This window comes from Eumetopias jubatus, unplaced genomic scaffold, assembly GCF_037043125.1.
Source record: "Eumetopias jubatus isolate StellerSeaLion01/CBP00866 unplaced genomic scaffold, mEumJub1_p1.0 scaffold_7, whole genome shotgun sequence".
Lineage (NCBI taxonomy): Eukaryota > Metazoa > Chordata > Mammalia > Carnivora > Otariidae > Eumetopias > Eumetopias jubatus.
Genome location: NW_028274813.1, coordinates 77,296,966 through 77,309,848, shown reverse-complemented (window position 1 = coordinate 77,309,848; position 12,883 = coordinate 77,296,966). Strand labels below are relative to the sequence as shown.

Here is a 12,883-nt window from a genome sequence, read left to right as displayed (position 1 = left end):
AAATGGCTAACCATAGAGATTTATTAAAGCACATAACAAAACCCAGAGATAGGACAATCCCATTGTTGGTTAATTCAGTGGCTCAACATCAGCATCAGGAATGCAAGATTTTTTCTGTTTTTCTCCTTTGCCATTTTCAATATGTTACCTTGTCCTCTGAGGCCTCAAGGTAGCGGGCACAGTGCCAGATGTCAGCTGCAGACAGGTGCCCTGACATGAGCATTAAGATGGCACATGGGCCTCTCACTGCGCTTTCGGCCAAGAAGGGTGAAGAAGGGAAGTATAAAGTGATGTGACTAAGAAAACATCTCTTTCTACTCCAGAAAAAAAGTGACACTTCCTGCTAAAAGCATTTCAAACATTTCTTGGGTCCATTCCCACATCGGGATTGAACCGGGCCGAGTGAACACAGACACAGAGCACTTAGCTGGGTTGAGAGGGATGAGCAGCCGTGAGCAAGCAGGCAGCTGGTGCTCAGCTGAGCACGCTCGAGGGAAGCCAAACCTCTGGGTCCTGAAAGCCCACACCACGATGACTGATAACATCGAAATAAGGGCCATCCCAGCACAAGACATGTCCTCTGCAGATGGCATAGACCAGGAGCAATGTGAGCCCAGAGACACAGAGATGATGAAGGTTTATTATTGGGGTGCCCAGGTGGCTCAGTCGGTTAAGCATCTGCCTTCGGCCTAGGTCATGATCCCAGGATCCTGGGATGGAGTCCTGCATCGGGCTCCCTGCCTCAGTGGGGAGCTTGCTTCTTTTTCTCCCTCTCCCCCTGCTCATGCTTGCTTACTCTCTCTCTCGTTCTCAAATAAATAAATAATTTTTTTAAAAAAGGAAGTTTATTATCAATTTCCTGGTGGAATTCCCTGTCACAGGCCTCAACCAGGTGGGGTGCCGAGAGTGTGCATTCCGTCAATTCTCAAAAATCCTATTGTTATCCTTATAACTGAGTGATCAAGACACTTCAGAATTTGTTATTTAGAGGTGTCTGAACTAGGCGAGACCTATCTCTGGCTCAAATTGATTCCAAGAATCAAAGTGAACAGAATTTAAGAATTCTGGTCAAAAGCACTAGGTAAAGTGTATGCCCCCAAGCAAATGGTGGCACCTATTATTCGGAAACACATTGAGTGAGATCTTGGCATGTACTTTGGAGGGAAAGAAAACAGAAAGGAAGGAAGGAAGGAGAGAAGGAAAGGGAAGGGGGATTGAAAATAGAGGAAATTTAAGAGAAAGTAAATGTGGAATAATTTAAATAATAGAAAACAGGACAATCTGACAAAGAGTATCTCTGGCGTCAGTTTTCCTGGAGATTAATTCTGTTTTTTAACAGCATCAGAGAGGGTGTAGAGCTGACATGTTCTCATTTGATGATAGGCTAGCACGCTCCAATGTAAAGGGGTATCAGGGTGCAAACGGTCAGAAGGCATCTTGCACAGCAACGTCTGGAACGGCTGTGGAGTCTAGCAGTTTGGAGTTTCAGATTTTGTGGCAGCAGATGACAGCAAAATTGCACCGAGTTCAGGCTTCATCTGCAAGTGTTGAAAGGCTGGTGGGAAAAAAATGTTATGTGGACGAGCAAAGTATTCAAGACCAGAGCAGCTCAACCTACAAAATGACGTGGGAAGGAAGTTGCAGAGAGGCAGGGGAAGGCCAAGGACCTAAAAAGAGAAAGCAGGCATGGGAGAATGGGGCTGGAGGGGCAACAAACGTGTAGGGGCCTGCAGCCGCTCTGGGAAGTGCTTTGACATGTCAAATCATTTAATCGGGAATGTTTACTTGCAAGCCCATACTTAATCTGGGGATACAAGAAGTTATTAAAAGTCTACCTTTACCAAAAAAAATCAAATAACATTTAGATTTATAAAATACAATTTATGTCGCAGGCTAAAAGTAGTATCAAGTTCTAGAGGAAACGACTCGATGGGCTCCCAAGAGACAGTGGTGGGCAGAAGGGCCATAGTAACAGTTGGTGTGACTCCCGCGAACCAGTCATTGGCCAAGTTTCAACGGGAAGGCAGTGGCTATTGGGGGTTGGGAGGAAAAGTTTATTTGGGGCCTTAAAAACAGGTTTTTGTGGGGCCTGGGGGACTCCTTCCCTGGTTTCATGGTACAAGTAGAGGAGGCTACATCTTCTTATTTCACCAATCCTTCCCTCCTCTCTCCAAGAAAGGAAGGATAGCTTATATATGATGGATGAGCTTGGGAGAAGCAAAAGGGGTCTTCTCAGCTCTTTTCGTCTTCCTCTTTGGGGATTGGCCACCCCTCAAAGAGCACACACCCCACTGTACTCCTTCATGGCACCCACAGGGGAGACCAAGAGACCTGGCACTGCCATGAACAATGGGGGCACTAAGTCTGATTCGGGGATGCCTGTTTAGGAATCATTGCTGCCACCCTCCAAATCCAACCCATGTTGCGGCAGAAATACAGGTGATATTTGTATAATCACCTGCCTGACTCCTACAGCTCTATCTCAATAGTTTCTTTCTTTTTTTTTTTTAAGATTTTATTTATTTATTTGATAGTGAGAAAGTGATCGAGAGAAACAGCATGAGCAGGGGGGGCAGAGGGAAAGGGAGAAGCGGACTCACTGCTGAACTGGGAGCCCATCACAGGGCTGAATCCCTGGACTCTGAGATCATGACTTGTGCCGAAGGCAGATGCTTAACCGACTGAGCCACCCAGGCGCCCCATCTCAATTGTTTCTAAGCTCAAGGGCACTGGCAGGGGTACTATTTCTGACCCCTTCAAACCCCAACATCAGGAAGGGAGGAAGAAAAACCAGAATCAAAACTTTTAAGAATATAAGCAAAAGGAGTGGGTTTAAACTTACTTTACCAAATAAATTCCTGATTCTATTGCCTGGCATTCAAGGCTCTTTATGATCTGAAAACCATATATCCTTGCGTGTGATCTGACACCACTTCCCCGTGGGGGTACCACCATCTAATGCACCAGACAGAAACACACTCAGCACGCCACTGTCTCTGTGCCTTCACTCAGGTTTTCCCTCCAAATGGGAAGCTCTTTCCCCCATTTTTTCCATGTCTAGATCTGACCTATTCTTCAAGGACTAGCCTAAGTGTCACCAAATCTATATGTGCCTCTGTAGCAGGTTCTCTCCAGAGGTTTCCTGCCCAAGTCACCCCAATTTCTCCTCCCCCAATTTTCTTTCATTCTCAGGTGGCCATGAACTTCAGGGGCAGCAGCACTCCTGGGAACCTAGATTATCTTAACCAAACCTGGAAGTGCTATTCCCCTTGCCAATGATTGGTTTAGGAATAAATATGTGACTAGGTTTTCATCATTCAGAAAGAAATTCAAAGCTGGGGAAACATTTTCCCCTGACTTTTGATACTCTGAAAACATTAAATAAAAATTTCCTCAACACCAGAAATTTCTCTTTTCACAGCATTTGAACGTTACTCTTTTTTCTCTCTTTAAGTTCACTACCACCCTTTCTTCTTTCCTTTTCTTGCATTTTTAAGGACATTTTATTTCATTCTTCCTTGCCCTTCTCATTTCTTTTCTCATTACCTCGACTTATAACTTTGTATCTTTCTTTTTTGTTTTGCCTTTTTTTTTTTCATCAGTGTATTTCAGTGTATTCCTCACCCAGCCAGGAATGTCTATGTTGGTCTGTAAATCCTTTGGCTCTACTCTCTTCCTTGAGAGATTTTATATACCACTTGTTCACTTGTTCCGTCTCTTGAATACCCTTTATTTCTTTTCCTATTCTAGTAGAAATGCGCTGCTGATTTCTGACAGTCTCTAACGTATCTTACATAAATATCAGATCTTGCATCAGTTCACCTAGCTCGCTCTCTTTTAATGTAAAGTACAAATGGCCAAACCACAATAAATAAGTAACCTTTCATCTTGTTGTTGACATTCTGACTCTAAATATTTGGTTCCATGGATCACTTCATTAGGTCATGTCCTTTCACTTTTGCCCAAGGATATGGTTAACAGTTTTGTTCTAAAACCACCTTCTTGATGGAAGTGGGAACAGTTCCCAAACTTCAAGTACTTGAAATCACTTTTTCAGATTTCCTTGTGGGTTGTTCATACAGATGTTGCCTCCTAATTCTCATTGCAATCCCTTATTCACAGAGGTGGGGAAAGAACAGATTTATTAATATGCGTATGTTCTCAGCTTCCCCGTGCCCTTCTCCCCTCTCCTGCTAGGACTAGGTAAAGGGGAACACACAAGCTTTCGTTAACTAAGATGGAGAATATTTAGAGATGGGAGCCTCTAGTCAAAGCTGGAGGAAAAGACAAGGACAAAGCAGAGAAGCTAAGTGATTCATAGAAGAAAGAGGTGGGTGAGAAGGAGACAAGAGTTGAAGAAAAAGCCAAACAGGAGGGAAAGAGAGAGAGAGACTGGTTTGGTGCAAGGGGTTCCAGAACACCCTCCCTCAGATGGAGAGGAGTAGCTGCGGAGAAGTTTCTGTGAGGAAATTGTCAGTAGTATAAGCACAAAGGAACTACAGAAAGTCAATAGTTAGGTGACACTTACATCAAGTCTCCGAATCAGGTCTTAATACCTAACCTAAATGCAGTTTCAACTTTCCTCAGAAATGTTGTCTTAGCTGGTCAGGAATTTTCCAGTCAGCACCAGTGAGGCAATGTGTCACGTGGGCCCTTTCTATCCCCCAAGGGAAGATGAGGTAATAGGCATGATAAGGCCCTCTGCTCTTCCTCCTGAGGGAAAGTGACCTTGCCTGGAACAATCCTTTCTTCCTTTTGCCAATAACTTCCTCACCCCACCACTCTAACTATAAAAGCCTTCCATTCTGTACAGCTCTCCCGAGTTCCCCTCTGCTTGCTAGGGGAGAGGCTGCCCCATTCATGAATCACTTAACCAAGCCAATTAGATCTTCTAATGTACTCAGTTGAATTTTTGTCCTTTAATAGATTTCTTCATCAGCCTCACTTAAAAGTAAAACACAATGGAGATATCATCAAAGCTGAAGCACTTGCCCCCCCCCCCAAATCCTCAATTTGAAAGAATTTGTGAGATTTGCATTCATTATTTTTAAATAATGAACCTTGTCCTAAGTGTGTAACATACCTTTGGGTATTCGCTAATAGTGATATAAAGTCGTCATGGCTATCTCAGTATTAAAAATATTTCTTTCATCTTTAACTCATCCCCTTGATGTGTTTGATGTAAAATGAGTGGAATATATTAATGCAAGAAAACATGTATATGACTTATAATGAAAATACAAATACACTTTGAGGGAAGTGCCCCAAATTTTGATTGATGGGGTGGGTTTGGTGCCAGGTGAACTGGAGAGATCCCAGGCCCCGGATCCTTGACCCAGCCCGTCCCAAAAGTGTCGCTGAAGGTTCCTCGGTCTTGTCTCGAGAAAGAATTCAAGGACAGGCACACAACAGAGCAGATGAGTGACGCAAGTGGGAAAGTTTATTAAAGCAAAAAGTAGGGGCGCCTGGGTGGCTCAGTTGGTTAAGCGACTGCCTTCAGCTCAGGTCATGATCCTGGAGTCCCGGGATCGAGTCCCATATCAGGCTTCCTGCTCAGCAGGGAGTCTGCTTCTCCCTCTGACCCTCTTCCCTCTCGTGCTTTCTATCTCTCATTCTCTCTCTCAAATAAATAAATAAAATCTTTAAAAAAAAAAAGCAAAAAGTATACTCGAGAGATATGAAAGCGAGCAAGCTAGAGAGAGAGCTGTGTGTCATGGAGGTTGCGTTTCTACCTTTTATTGACAGTTGTTAACTAAGGGGCAGGATATTCATTACTTGGGGGTGGGAAACAGGGTTTCCCACTTTTTCTTCCTAATGTAGTCAGGGATTTTCTGTCCTGGCACCCACCATCTTGGGCCTGTACGGTTTTGAATAAGGAAAGTGTTAAGGTATAGACAGGGAGAGGTAGGGGGCCCCTGGCTGGGCTCTGAAACTATTCCTGGCAGGCAGAAACTCTAGGACAGATTGAACAAGAGATAAGGAGGCAGACCACCTGGCCTTGGATGGTTGGGAGTATTTTTCTTTGCGGCTACAGTGTATCGTGGAAAATGGCCAAACCTCAAATAATTAAGTCATTAAGGAGGTTATCAATAGTCCATGCTCAAGCCAAGATGGCACAAGAAACTCAAGGCCACAAGTTTCCCAGTCAGTTCTCAATAAAAGACTGCCACTAGAAGCCCTCAGTGACAACCCATTTGGGACCGCTCTCCTTCCAGAGAGTTTCTTCTTTCCTTTCTGCTCTCACCTTCACTTAATAAACTTTCACTTCACTTCACCCTTTTGTGTCCGCGAGATTCATTCTTCAACTCTGTGAAACAAGAACACTGTAATCCTGTAACGGTTTGATCTGGCTTCTTGTGGAGTGCTGCCAGGACAGACCTCTGACTTTGCCGATAGGTGGCCATGACTTTGTTGCTGGCCACCAGCTATCCCATTAGAACCTAACTGACTCCCTATTCTAACAGTATCACCCTCATTGGGCAGCTGACTTGGTGGCAACCTTGACTCTCAGAGGTGTGCGGATCATCTTCCTGCTGCTCCTCAGTCTCCAGGAACGGCTGATTTGAGAAATGGGCTGATGATAATCCATAGGCATTGGAGGGACCGTGCTTTCCCTCTGGTGAGTCTTTGAATGAAGGGCTTGACTCTGAGATGCAGCTTTTTCCTGCCCTGGATGGTTGGTGTCAACAGAGGCAGAGAAAGAAGCTCTCACTGTGATTCCTTCTGCTCTAGTTGGTACTGTGTGTTGTAGACACTAACTGGGAGAGAACATGGTGCTCCCTAGTTCAGTCTTATGGGGTAAGGCATTCAAAATCTCCACATGCCTGAAAACCAGAGACTTGGTTCCTAAATAAAGTAACAGATGTTGCTTCTTTCTTTTCTGTCCGTGTCTCCTAATGTGGGTGATGGTAACCAAGTGTGACAGGTTTCAGCTTTTTATTTATAGCAATGGAAAATGGTTTTCATGTCTTTGCAGAGTTCTGGGCCTCTGAGCCTGTCTTTCTACAGCCTCAGCTCAAACTCCTGAAGGTGGAGAGTGCAAGAAACTTGAAAGTTCTAGAGGTTGGGAGCTTCATCCAAAGGAGAGAAGACAGCATGACGAATCTGACGGAACTTGCTCAGCCTTTTCACTTAAGGTAAGATACATAATGGCTTAGCTGGAAATGTGGGGCTTATTACAAAAATCTTTATCGTCATCATTTAAAGACCTCTTATTTGACACTATCAAAACTTCTAGCAAGACTGAAAACTTTCTTAAATTGGGGAGTCAAAATGAGGCTTACCTTAAACATTTTATTTTAGGTCATAGGATATATATATTCATTGACCAATCATTCGATGTAGAGTGAATGCCTTTTACTTTGAGGTGGGTCTGCTGACTATAGTTCTATTATTACCTCTCTTAAATAAATCATGTCTATAATGCATTCTCTCATTTATAATCATTTTTTTCCTCAAGTGGAAAAATAATTTTAAAACACTTGCACAGCTAAGTATGTCTTCCTTCTGGATTTTTATAAATTCTGCCCATCTACTATCATTACACATGGCCGATCTTTAATATTTGTTTCTCCTGCACCTAAATTGATAAGATTTTTTAAATAAAAATATATTTTATTAGATTATTACAAAGCAATCAACTACATTTTTATAAGATCAACATCCCTTTCTTTTTAAAAATTCCTTTTTGAAAACAATGAAGTATAACTGGCATACAATAAACTGCACATATTTAAATTGTACAAGCTAGTAAGTTTTAATATAGGTATATAACTGTGAAACCAATACCACAATCAAGATAACAAGCGTATCGATCACCTGAAAGGTTTCTTTGTGCCCCTTTGTAATTTCTCCACTCTTCCTCCCAAACCATCACCTTCTCCCCTTTCCCTAAAACCACTGATCTGCCTTCTAACACTTTAGATTAGTTTGAATTTCCTAGAGTTCTATATGAATCAAATCATACAGTATGTACTTTTTATTTTTTTTTGACTGGTTTCTCTCATTTGGCACAATTTTTTTTGAAATTTATAATGTATCAATAGTTAATTCCTTTATTACTTAGTATTTCATTTTATGAACGTACCACAATTTATTTATCCATTCATCTGATGAATATTTGGGTTGTCTCTTAGTTTGTTCAAGATGCTTTAACAAAATACTGCAGATCGGGCAACTTCTAAACACAGAATTTATTTCTCACAGTTCTGGAAGCTGGAAAGTTCCAGCATGGTTGCATCCTGGTGAGATCCCACTTTGTGGTTCATAGCCAGTACCTTCTTGCTGTGTTCTCAGATGGTGGAAGGGGCGAGAGATCTCTGCTGAGTCTCTTTTATAAGAACACTTATCCCATTCATGAAGGCTTTGCTCTCATAGGCTAAGCATTTCCCAAAAGCCACACCTCCTAATAACATCAACTTTGGAGGTTAGAATTTCAACATATGAATTGGGGGTGTGGGGGTCACAAACATTCAGACCAAAGCAGGCAGTTTTCATTTGGGGGCTATTACAAATAAAGCTGCTATGAACATTCATGTTCAAGTATTTTATAAAGATCTGCTTTAATTTCTCTTGGATAAATACCTAGGAATAGAATGATTGAGTCAAATTCTAAAAATATGCTCAACTTAAAAAAAAGGTCAAAATATTTTCCAAAGTGGATATACCATTTTACACTTCCTCCAGCACTGTATGAGTGTCCCATTTCTTCTGTATCCTCATCAACACTTGGTATGGTTAGTCTTTCTAATCTGGGCTATTCTAATAGGTGTGTAGTAGTATCTCATTGGATTTTAATTTGCATTTCCCTGATGACTAATGATGTTGAGCATCTTTGCATGCTTTTTTTTTTTGGCCATCTATATATGTCTGGGTGAAGTGTCTGTTAAAATGTTTTCCCCGGGGCACCTGGGTAGCTGAGTCGGTTAAGCATCTGCCTTCAGCTCAGGTCATGACCCCAGGGTCCTGGGATCGAGCCCCGTATTGGGCTCCTTGCTCAGGGAGAGTCTGCTTCTCCCTCTCCCTCTGCGGCTCCTCCTGCTTGTGCTCTCTCTCTGTCTCTCTCTCTGTCAAATAAATAAATTTAAAAAAATGTTTTAATGTTTTGCCCATTTGTAATTAGGTTGTTTGTTTTCTTAATATTGAGTTTTGATAACTCTTTATATATTCTGGGTATAATTCCTTTACCAGATATATGATTTGCAAATATTTTCTCCCAATCTGTGGCTTGTCTTTTTTCTAATGCAATTTTTATTAAGATAGTTGTAGACACACATGCAGTTGTAGAAATAATGCAGACAGATCTCTTGTGCACTTTACTCATTTTTCCCCAATGATAACATTTTGCAAAACTATAATACAGTATCACAATCAGGGCAGAAATCTTGGTATAATCCACCCACCTTATTCAGATTTCCTGTTCTACTTGTACACATTCATGTATGTGTGTATTAAATTCTATACAATTTTATCCTTTATGTAGATTCCTGTATCCACCACCTATCATGATATTAAACAGTTCCAACACCACAATGATCCCTCAAGTTGCCCTTTTATAACACACCCAACTCCCTCAAGCAATCCCACCCCATCTCTAATCCCTGGCAATCATTAATCTGCTCTCTATTTCTAAAGTTTTGCCATTTCAAAAATGTCCTGTAAATGGTATCATACACTATATACCCTTTTGGGATTTGCTTTTTTTATTATTCAGTATAATTCTCTGAAGATTTGTCCAGTTGTTGTGTGTATCAACAGTTAATTTCTTTTTATTGCTTTGTAATATTGCATGGTGTGTGTATACCACAATTTGTTCAAACATTCACCTGTTGAAGGATATTTGAGCCGATTCTAGTTTTTGGCTATTACAAATAAAGCTACTCTGAACATTCATTCATAAAATTTTTATGTGAACATAAGTTTCCATTTTTCTGGGATAAAGACCTCAGAGTACAATTGCTGGGTCATATGGCAATTATAGGTTTAGTTTTTTGGGGTTTTTTAAAAGATTTTATTTATTTATTCATGAGAGACAGAGGGAGAGAGAGAGAGAGAGAGAGAAGCAGAGGGAGAAGCAGGCTCCCAAGGAGCAGGGAGCCCGATGTGGGACTCAATCCCAGGACCCTGGGACCATGACCCGAGCCGAAGGCAGATGCTTAACCATCTGAGCCACCCAGGTGCCCTAGGTTTAGTTTTATTAAAAAAATTTCCACTTGTTTTCCAGAGTGGCTGCACCATTGTATGTTCCCATCTGCAATGTATGAGTGATGTATTTCCTCTGCATCCTTACCAGTATTTGGTGTTATCACTACATATTTTATTAATCTCAGCCATTTTGATAAGTGTGTGCTGATAGCTCATTGTGGTTTTAATTTGCATTTCCACAATAGCTAATAATGTTGAACATCTTTTCATGTGTTTATTTGCCATCTGTATATCAACTTCAATGAAATGTTTATTCATATCTTTTGCCCATTTTCTTTTTTTTTAAGATTATTTATTTGAGAGAGAAAGAATGAGAGAGAGAGAGAGCACACGAGATGGGGGAGGGTCAGAGGGAGAAGCAGACTCCCTGTTGAGCAGGGAGCCCGATGCGGGACTTGATCCTGGGACTCCAGGATCATGACCTGAGCCGAAGGCACCCTCTTTTGCCCATTTTCTAATTGCATTGTTTAACCTTTTTTTTTTTCATTGTTGAATTTTGAGAGTTCTTTATGTAGTCTAGATACTAGTTCTTTGTTGGGTATATGGAGTACAAATATTGTCTCCCAGTCTGTAGCTTGTCTCTTCGTCCTCTGCACATGGACTTCCTGAGAGCAAAAGTTTTTCATCTTGATGAGGTCCAATTTATCAAATTTCCTTTTCATAGATTGTGTTTTTGGTGTCATGCCTAATAACTCTCTGCCTAGCCCTAGATCCTGAAGATTTTCTCCTATGTTTTATCCTAAAAATGTTTGTATTTTTATATTTTACTTTTAAGACTGTGATCCATTTTGAATCAACTTTTATATCCCGGGGGAGGTTGAGGTTGAGGTTTATTGATCAGTCCTCCAAATGCTTCCTGTGCTCTTATCATACAGAATCACTTATAATTCTCTGGCAGGAGATAAGTCTTCCTCTAGGCCTGTGTGCATGTTTCCTCCTCCTTCCTTCTCCCCAGTTGGTTCCCTATCCATTAAGACACTACTCACTCAGGTAGCATCACCGTTATTCTGAGGAGAGAACAGTCGATAGAGGGGTGCAAAAATGCAGAGCAATAAAACCTTTAACTTGGAGAAGCAAAACCATACTCCAAGGAAGCATCATCAGCATCACCATCAGCAATACCAGCTGCCACCACCACCAATACCTGCAAATGGGCAACAAGCCAGCAACCAAAATGAAGGCTTGACTATTGACCTGAAGAATTTTAGGAAACCAGGAGAGAAGACCTTCACCCAATGTAGCCAGCTCTTTGTGGACAATCTTCCTCCTGACATCACTAGGAGGAGTAGAGGAAACCATTTGAGAAATATGGGAAGGCAGGCGAAGTCTTCATTCATAAGGATAAGGGCTTTGGCTTTATCCGCTTGGAAACACGAACCCTAGCGGAGATTGCCAAAGTAGAACTGGACAACATGCCACTCCGTGGAAAGCAGCTGTGTGTGCGCTTTGCCTGCCATAGTGCATCCCTTACAGTCCGAAACCTTCCTCAGTATGTTTCCAATGAGCTGCTGGAGGAAGCCTTTTCGGTGTTTGGCCAGGTGGAAAGGGCTGTAGTCATCGTGGATGATTGAGGAAGGCCCTAAGGAAAAGGCACTGCTGAATTCTCAGGGGAGCCAGCTGCTCAGAAAGTTCTGGACAGGTGCAGTGAAGGCTTCTTCCTGCTAACCACATTTCCTTGGCCTGTGATGGTGGAGCCCATGGACCAGTTGGATGATGAAGAGGGACTTCCAAAGAAGCTGGTTATAAAGAACCAGCAATTTCACAAGGAGTGAGAGCAGCCACCCAGATTTGCACAGCCTGGATCCTTTGAGTATGAGTATACCATGCGCTGGAAGGCACTCATTGAGATGGAGAAGCAGCAGCAGGACCAAGTGGACCGCAACATCAAGGAAGCTCGTGAGAAGCCGGAGATGGAGATGGAGGCTGCTCGCCATGAGCACCAGGTCATGCTAATGAGACAGGATTTGATGAGACGTCAAGAAGAACTCCGGAGGATGGAAGGGCTGCACAACCAAGAAGTGCAAAAACGAAAGCAACTGGAGCTCAGGCAGGAGGAGGAACGCAGGCGCCATGAGGAAGAGATGCGGCAGCAACAGGAAGAAATGATGCGGCGACAGCAGGAAGGATTCAAGGGAACATGCCCTGATGTGAGAGAACAGGAGATATGGATGGGCCAGATGGCTATGGGAGGTGCTATGGGCATCAACAACAGAGGCGCAATGTCCCCTGCTCCAGTACCAGCTGGTACCCCAGCTCCTCCAGGAACTGCTACTATGATGCCAGATAGAACCTTGGGATTGACCCCACCAACAACTGAACGCTTTGGCCAAGCTGCTACAATGGAAGGAATTGGGGCAATTGGTGGAACCCCTCCTGCATTCAACTGTGCAGCTCCTGGAGCTGAATTTGCTCCAAACAAATGTTGCTGATACTAATAAAAATTTCAATGTCTAGTTTCCCAAAAACCCTTAAAAGAAGGACCCTTTTTGGATTAGCCAGAACTCTGCCCTGGAAAAGTGTTAGGGATTCCTCCCAATAGTTAGGTTTCCCTTGCCTGAACTACTCTGAGAGAGTTTGCTGGAGGCTGAGGGCAAGGGAGGGGCAATATTTAACCATCAGTTCTGTGTGGTATATCGTTTAACTAATTGATTTGGTGTGGCGCATTCCTGAAGTCTCATGT

General features: G+C 42.5%; 1 pseudogene; it reads left to right on the top strand.

Moving 5' to 3' along the window:
• Positions 1-11,239: 11,239 nt before the first annotated feature.
• Positions 11,240-12,632, top strand: LOC114221377 (non-POU domain-containing octamer-binding protein pseudogene; annotated as a pseudogene).
• The last annotated feature ends 251 nt before the right edge of the window (positions 12,633-12,883 follow it).